Source organism: Pholcus phalangioides, unplaced genomic scaffold, assembly GCF_987345545.1.
Source record: "Pholcus phalangioides strain wild (caught in Gottingen) unplaced genomic scaffold, Ppha-v1.0 ptg000024l_1, whole genome shotgun sequence".
Classification (NCBI taxonomy): Eukaryota; Metazoa; Arthropoda; class Arachnida; order Araneae; family Pholcidae; genus Pholcus; species Pholcus phalangioides.
The window spans coordinates 16,296,500-16,305,179 of record NW_028301616.1 but is presented as its reverse complement, the minus strand read 5'-3'; positions in this window follow the sequence as shown (position 1 = coordinate 16,305,179).

Genomic DNA, 8,680 nt, shown 5'->3' with positions numbered 1-8,680 from the left:
AGTGGTCTCCGACACATTTCCAAACTGATGAAGTGGCCCTCAATCTAAAAAAAGATTTGAGCACCCGTCTTATATATACGCCATCACCTTCAACCACAAGAGACACCAGCAAGCGATATTTTAAGGACATCAAAATGTAATACGGTAATCAATCTATTGAAAATCCAGTTTTACGGCCCTAAATACATTTTTAATATCGCACCCTTCGTCTTAAAATCCGGCCTTGCCTGCCCAACTAATGCTGTTCAATGCAGTTCAGCAGTGTCTAACAGCATAGTTTGCACTGGGCACTTTTATCCTTTCCAACAGCAGGCCTTGACTTTGTATAAGTCAGAGATGGGATCAGCATTCTCCAAATGTGGCCGATGTTACGAATTCATTTCTTTTTCTTCTTGAGCCCTATAACCCTATGACGATATCTCTTCTTTGGAGGAGGGCTGATAAAACTGTATAATCACTTGCCCAAAAAGGGCGGATGCTGTCTATTGAGTTTGGTTCCGTTATTTCATCCATATTTTGATCTTTTTTCATCCCTTTCTTCTATTTTTTCCTTTCACCATAAAAGGGAAAAAAAAGAGAGAAAACGAAAATAAATCAAATATATATATATATATATTATTTCTTTACGCTCAAGGTTGACATGCATTCGGCCCATTTCCGACATGTTCTTTTACATTGTTTTCATTACTGCTCCGTTACATAAAAACGGGTCTAAAATAAGTAGATAATAATAGTATGTGTATAATAATAAAAAGAGGGATTTCGTAATTAAGTTAGAGCTCGGAAATAAGAAAATAGAAAGAGGGAGAGACCTTTATAGAAACAAACGCCAATTTGAGACAAAGCAAATAACCTTGTTTCGTAATTAGTTCCGAGAGTAAATACAACGTTTTATTGTGCGGTAGGTAATGGAAATACTTGACAGAGAAAAGCATGAACACGTGGCCGCGTCTGTGTTCATTTATTAAGTCAGCGCCATCTTGTGGATTGAATGAATAGAGGAACATGATTTTTTTGTTGATAATAAAAATGTCAGATGGCGACACGTACTGATAGAATCAAGAAATGAATCTGTGACCATAATTCTGACCCGTATTTTGTGTCCCATTTCTTGGGTGATCTTATTCTTCGAGCATATGCGGAGATAGAATTGAAAGTATGGGAGGGCACGATGATGGTTGCTAGGGGGTTAGTTCTATGCTGTCAGTTCATATATACAGTAAAACCTCGATAAGTCGTCACCTCAAGTTATCGAAAAATTTTGACGGCTTAAGCGGAGTGACGACTTAAGCAGAGTGCCGTCAGTTTAAATGTGCATTATTGTAAAACTTTATAAAATTTAAATATACAGTTAAACCTCCGTTTTAGGGAATAAAATAAGGCACAAAACTATTTTAAGTCCTCTATTACATGATCTGTCACCTTCAAATATGAATTAATTTACCTTTGAATTAGGCGACACTTCTATGGGTGTCTCTTATTGAGAGGTTACACTGCATAGCATTGTATTAAAGAATAACTTGGAGTGTACAACAGTAATAAAAAAATTTTTCAGATCACAAAAAAAAAAACTTTGGCCTTTTCGAATTTTACTTTTATTGTATTTCTTGTATGTATACAGGTGCATTTATGGTTTTTTTACAGTAATTTTCTAATTTAGACTGAACAGAGCAGCTATTAAAACAAATGACTTTTTTCTCTAACACATTTAGTGCTCTGAATTCTTCATCGGTTGTTCCTTCAAGCGTTATGTGCGGAACTGTCAGAGGAAAAACAACATAACAGTTCAAGTGACGAAAGTGACATAGAGGAAATTCGTTTGCCACCTAAAAAAACAAAAGTTCTTGAAGCTTTAGAGACTGTTCGAGATGTAAGGTAATCTTAAGAAGAGTTGGCGAAGTTGAAATGCCAAACCCGGGCAGTGTCGATTGACACTGATAAATTGCGAATGGTTGGATAAAGTAAAGTCCTACGCTACAAATCACACTGAATTAAAATTTATTTCACGAAAAAACCGTCTCAGATAAATGCAGGGACATGCAAACCGAGGCAACGGGTACGTCAAACACCATTTATAGCAGAAGGCATCCACGCGAAGCTCGTCACGTCACTATGAAGAAGTTATTTCACTTCAAGGAACAGCTTCGGTATACGGGACACGCCAACTTGGCGATTTTTTTCTGACGATGAGTCGCCAGCGCTGGCGCACTGTGGTGTTTTGCGTTGCAGTTGCCTGCTGGGTTGTCGTTGTTCTAGACTGTTTTTTCTGTTAAAAAAATTCAGCGAGATGGCTTTCTATTGTTCCTAGCGCGTCTTTTGAAACTTCCAACTGCCATTTTCAAACGTGTCTTCTCTCTTCCTTTGCACACACACATTCTCTCTCTCTCTTTTCCCAAATGACGTCACCTTATAGCCGCGGCGTTTTGAGTGATTTGAAAAATCGTTGGAGATTAGTTCATTTTCTCTTTCTATGCTGGCGATTTTTTTTTTCGGCGCCCGTAATGTGTCTAACGGCCTTGGCGACTTTTGATGGGGTCGTCGGACATGTTTAGCGCCGAAAAAACAGTCGCCGAAAATCGCCAACCTGTCCCTTATACCGAAGCTGTTTCCAGTTCAAAAAAAAATGAAGATATTGCATGCATCAGCCCGTTATATCCACCGTTCTCTGAAAAAAGAGGCTAAAATAAGCACCGCTTTTAGTTGTGGACCCCCTGAAATCATTGGTGTCTGCCATGGACCCCACCATTTATAGCAGCAGAAAGTTCAGCCATCTATCACCAAGAATGTTCTTGAACAATGAGGGACATTCAATCCAGTACTACTAAATATGATGAGATAGCAATAATGTCATCTAATGCAGTGGTTCTCAACCGGGGGCCATATGACCTCAGGGGGACCCTAGGATATTGCGGGGGGGGGCCACGAATGAAGATCTGGCAAAAGGGGAGCCACGGCTGCTGATACGGGGGCCACGAAGAAGTTTGTGGAATTAAATCTTTTTAGTCACTCTGACTAAAAAAAATTTAATTTAGTTATAAAATAAAATAAAAAACTTTTTATACCATCCCCGTGTGCCAAAGAACCCAATTAAGAAGTTGTTGCTCTGTCTTTTCCGATGGCAACTAAAATAATTTCACGTTTCTAAGTGCAATATTCACCGAGATATGCAAATTCGAAAAATTGCGGAAATTTGGGGGGGGAAAAAAACAGCATTAAATGCGGGTAAAATGGTTTCCTCGTATTTAATGGTTTTTTTTTCCCAACTTGCTTCGAATATCACAGTGAATATTGCACTTAGAAACGATGAATTTTTTTGTTGAAGACCGGGAAACAACTTTCCAATTGGGTTTTGGGGCACAGGGTGTCCACATAAAAAGTTAACATTTTTATTTTAATAACTATGTAACCCCTGGCAGCATGAATCAAATATCTGAGTACTACACATTATTCGGGTACTTTTTACAACTGGAAGTATGCCTCTAGGATCAATGGTTCGCCAGTAAAATGCCATATGCCCCGTTACCTATGCGCCCCCCCCCCCTATATATTAAATATAGTACGGACTGTGATGTGAAATATTGTGTTGCGTTTAAGCCAACTCGCACGTTGCTTCGTTCGCCTGCGAGAGAGCGGCCATATTACGAACCAAAAAGCACTTGAAGGTAGCTTGTCATCCAATGAAATATCAGATTTTCACCGCATCCAAATTGAAGTCAACAAATTGATAATTTTCTTATTTGAAAATCTGATTAGGGATCATTCAAGTATTTCGTCAGCATCGAGGGGAGGGACGGGGTTTCGGATTTGCTGGCTTTTGATGACAAGGGGGGTTGGAAGGTTGCTTACATCATCAACCACCCTCTTTTGAAGATATGAAATATTCTAAGCTGCTGACGGGGGAATGGGGGGGGGGTCAGTGTTTTGCTGACTTTTGCTGACAAAGGGGGGGGAGAGGGGGTCAAAAATGGCTGAAAATCTGCTTACGTAATACTTAAATGGCCCCTTATTTATATTTTCCAATGGGATTGAAATCCTGATAATCAATCATTATTATATTCACATGAACAGTTTTGTCACTGCGTTACGCAATGACAAAATCCGTATATACCGGGTGACTCGAACTGTTACTCCGTCCGCCAATAGCAGTTTTTTTTTTTGTTTTTTTTTTTGCCTTGTAGCATTTGCAGCGGATTCACAATGGCACTAACAATTTTAAAAAGGAATTAAAATTAATATTTAATACTCTAGAATACTTTAAGAAATTCATTTTTAAAAATATTGTTAGTTCTGCTACCTACTTTCAAAATCAGAAGTGCCCTATATGGTGATGACGAAAAGCTCAGGTATAAAAAACTAAATTCTTCATTCAGCTACGCTCCTTATAAACAAAGCTTATAAACTGACCTGAAAGATCAAAATTTCAGTTCGGTAATTTTTTCAAGACCCAAGGAGACATCCAAAGCAAAGGTCCTCCACACAAGCAGACGACAGGTAAGATCGTAAAAAGTGAATTTTTCCACACTGCACTTTATAGTAATGTGCTGTCATCTAACGTCAAATTTAAAAGTGACTCATGTGGTGAAGATGAAGTTCGAAGTGAAAAAACTATATTCTTTATTCCGCTCAGTTCCTTATAAACAAAGCTCGTGAACTGAACTGGAAATTTGAACTATAAGTTCGGTTATTTTATTTGAGCATAAGGAGACGTCCAAAACAAAGAGCCTCTTAATGAGCAGACGACAGAGAGGAAGTCGGTTCCCTACGAGTTAAGCCCACAAACAGAACTGGAAGTTCGAACTGCCAGTTCAGTAATTTTTTCAGGACACAAGGAGACGCCCAAAACGAGTAACCTGGAGAGAAGCAGACGACAGAGATTATATATTACTGGAGGGAGCATCCAGCTACCGCGATTGCAGCGACATCAAATGCAGGGAAATGACGGGACTCGGTCAAAACAAACTTCCCGTCTGGAAATTTTTCCATAGAAATGTACAGTTCGGTCTCTAAATATTGGGTTTTAAAGATTTAAAAAAAGGATGGAGAGAAGAACTCATCTAAAGGTGAAAAAAGGTTAAATTATTTATTTCATTAATACTGGAATCTTTCTTTCATCATTTCTTGAATGAATTTCCTTCATTAATTCTCAAATTTTCCTTCATTAATTATGGAATTTTCCTTCATTATTTTTTGAATATTCTTTCATTAATTCTGGAATTTTATTTAATTTATTAATTTTTTTTTTCAATTCTGGATTTGTTTCTTTCATTAATGCTGAAGTTATTTCTTTCATTGATTCTGAAATTATGTCTTTCATTTATTCTGAAATTATGTCTTTCATTTATTCTGAAATTATGTCTTTCATTGATTCTGAAATTATGTCTTTCATTGATTCTGAAATTATGTCTTTCATTGATTCTGAAATTATGTCTCATGAATTCTGGAATTGTCTCTTTCATTAATTTTGGAATTATCTCTTTTTCATTAATTTTGGAATTATCTCTTTCCTTTATTCTGGAATTATCTTTCATTAATTTTATTATTATCGCTTTCATTAATTCTTTCACTAATTTTGGAATTATCACTTACATTAATTCTAGAATATTTTCTTCCATTAATGCTGAAATTATAACTTTCATTAATTTTGGAATTATCTCGTCCATGCTGAAATTATTTTTTCATTTATTGTTTTAAACTCCTATTTATGCCATAAGAAAATAACAGGGGGGGGGGGGGAGATCGTGTTTGTTTTCACCGAGTCACGTGATGTTCCGACGAAAGATATTGGGGGACACGGTTCTCAGCACTGCCAAGGCGGAGACCGCTGACATCATACTCTCTCCAGAGGCTTGATTTATATACTGTTGGTGCTGCCATTTAATCTCGAAATTTCAGGCAACTCATGCGATGATGAAAGAGAGATAGAGAGAGAGTTCTTTGTCATTTTTTGGCATAAAATATTTTTATGAGACGAAAATTTCGGTAACAAAATTCGTACATTTGCAAGAATCGATTTTATGTAGAAAAAATAATTATTTCTTTCCACTGAAACATACGGACAATATGGATGATCGACAAATAAGTGAAAACACGGATTATGTGGTTTTCAGATAGGGTTACCAGATTCAAAACTGAAAAAAGAGGACGCCTGGTGCGAATCTTAGGCAGTGCCGTCTTAACGCATGTTTCCCCTCTCCCCGGGCCGTGCCCGAAGATCCTCAAGAGAAGAGGTGCCTCAGAAAAACGAGACGTAGTCGAATTTTTCTGGTAGAGCCTCCAAAAAATCCCTTGACTCGGGGGCGGTTGGCTATGATGCTATTACGACGATCCTGCCTGTCAGCCCTACTCTTGTGGAAGTCATGGAATTCCAGTAATTGATTCCTTTACTTCTATTAATTTACATTAATTACACAAAAACAGCTATAAAAGATTCGAAAAATGATCAAAGCTATCGAATTGCAACGTATATTTGATAAAGAGATGATGAAGCGCTTTAAAAGTATGACAAAATTTTATGACTGTTCAATAGCAATGATTCGAGCCACGATGAAGTGTCAGCAGCTGGACCACGCGCTAATTATTATTAATAATCTATGAATTTTGCAAAATGAATTTAAATGCCATTCCCTCTCAATGGATATCGTGTTTGATTAAGATCCAGACTATCAACGCGTTCCTGAAATAATGAAAAAATGAGAGTAATAGAAAAAAAAAATTCCCCTTCAAGATTTACGTCCGTAACTCGAAAAGTTTGTAAGTCGGGAACACTTACATAAAATGTTTTTAGAGGGCGCCGCAAAAATATTTTTTGCATTGGGCCGCGAAATTCTCCTGAACCCGGACCTGTCTCCGATTTTGAATTTAAATATCTCAGGGAATAATGCAGTTAAAAACATGTGATTTGTTTGTTGGGCTCAGAAGAGAAAGAGCAACAACTGTATCTGATTGGAAATTAGAGGGAGGGATCGTACAAAAATTTACATTTTTTATTTTGTGTACACTGTATTTTGATCCTCGAAACTCGTACAGGGTAATTTCTGGTCACATTTTGAGAATTTTTAAAATTATAACCATACCACTACGACGAACGGTTGATGAGATAAAAACTGTAACAACACTCCAAGGAGGAACCATTCAATCTTATAATGGCCATAATATTACCAATAGGCAGAGCCGCAACTAGTGGGGGGGGGGGAGCAGGTGAGTCTGGTGCCCCAGGCGCATTACAAAAGGGGGAGCAAATTCAACCATTCAACCTATCCTTCAGCATTACGGTGGGGGGCGGGGGTGTGCCTAAATGAGTAGTTGCCCCGGCTAACCAAGTATCCAGTTGCGGCCCTGCCAATAGGTATCTTATTTCTGACGATTCACCGTTATATATACTGGGTATTTTTTCTTTTTAAATACATTGTCAAGTTTGTAATTTACACCTGGTAGCATTTCTTTTACTTCTATGGATGAATAAAAAAATCATCAATGACACAAAAAAATCATGTCCTTATTCTGTAGAACTTGGTTTGCTGCATGGGGCCCATCTGGTCACTTCTGGCAACCAAGTGACAATTAGATCTGGTTCCGATTTTCAAGAGTAAATATCCAAATAGGTAGGTAGGTAGGAATTTTTAGCTATAGGTAGTAGTGCCTCTCAGAAAAATCGCTTTATATGTGGGCGTATGATGATGTTAAGACAGCCCTGGGCGTATGATGATGTTAAAGACAGCCCTGGGCGTATGATGATGTTAAGACAGCCCTGGGCGTACTTTATGAAAATTGCGAAAAGCTAATCGAGAAAAACTTGGCAATAATGTGAAGTCTAGTTTGCAATATTATTAGATTCTCATCTTTCGTGCCATCCTTGTGATAATGATCTTCAACTATACAATCAAGTGTTCTTACAATTTTAGGATCTTCTATCGGATGATGGATGTTGAAAAAAAAATCGTGCATTAAAAAGAAAATACCATATGATATCTTTTTGTGGTGCCCCTTTTGTACCGATGCCCTAAGCACGTGCTTATTTTGCTTAATGGTTAATCCGGCCCCGTGACTGCGCACATGATTTCTCTGGAATGAATGTTTCAAACAAATATTTAAAAAATTTTCACACGTATTTTAGTTCATTTTTTTTGAGTTCATAGTATGGCTACAACATGAACCTATATCCTTGATACATTACTGAAAACGATGTGAAAGGTTGAACTTTTCAATTGTGATTCATTTCTGTGTGGCGACTCCCTCATTATATACTACTTTTATCCGCATGAAGAGAATAAAATTAATAAAACTGCTTGCTACCACTTTTTGCAATTTTATCACTACAAGAATGCGTATTTTGGAAGCTACGACTGACATTTTCTCGACGAAACCATAATCATTTACACAAAAATAAACTAATTTGAAATAATACAAATTTCATCCAGTAACTTGATGACATTGTACCGTCTTCAAGCGCAGAATTTACATTGATTGAAAATAATTTACTATATATTTTTTTTTTACTGTATTCTATTACGTTCATTTTGCTCTTTCGTTATTTTCATAAATTTAATATTAATCAAATTAAATTCAAACATATTTATACACTTCGGACAATTTTTGGACAACTATCTTCTAATGGAAAAACGGGCGGGAAGGGGGGGGGGTAGAAAATTATTCATGTTCGCAAGAGGGAGCCATAGGAATG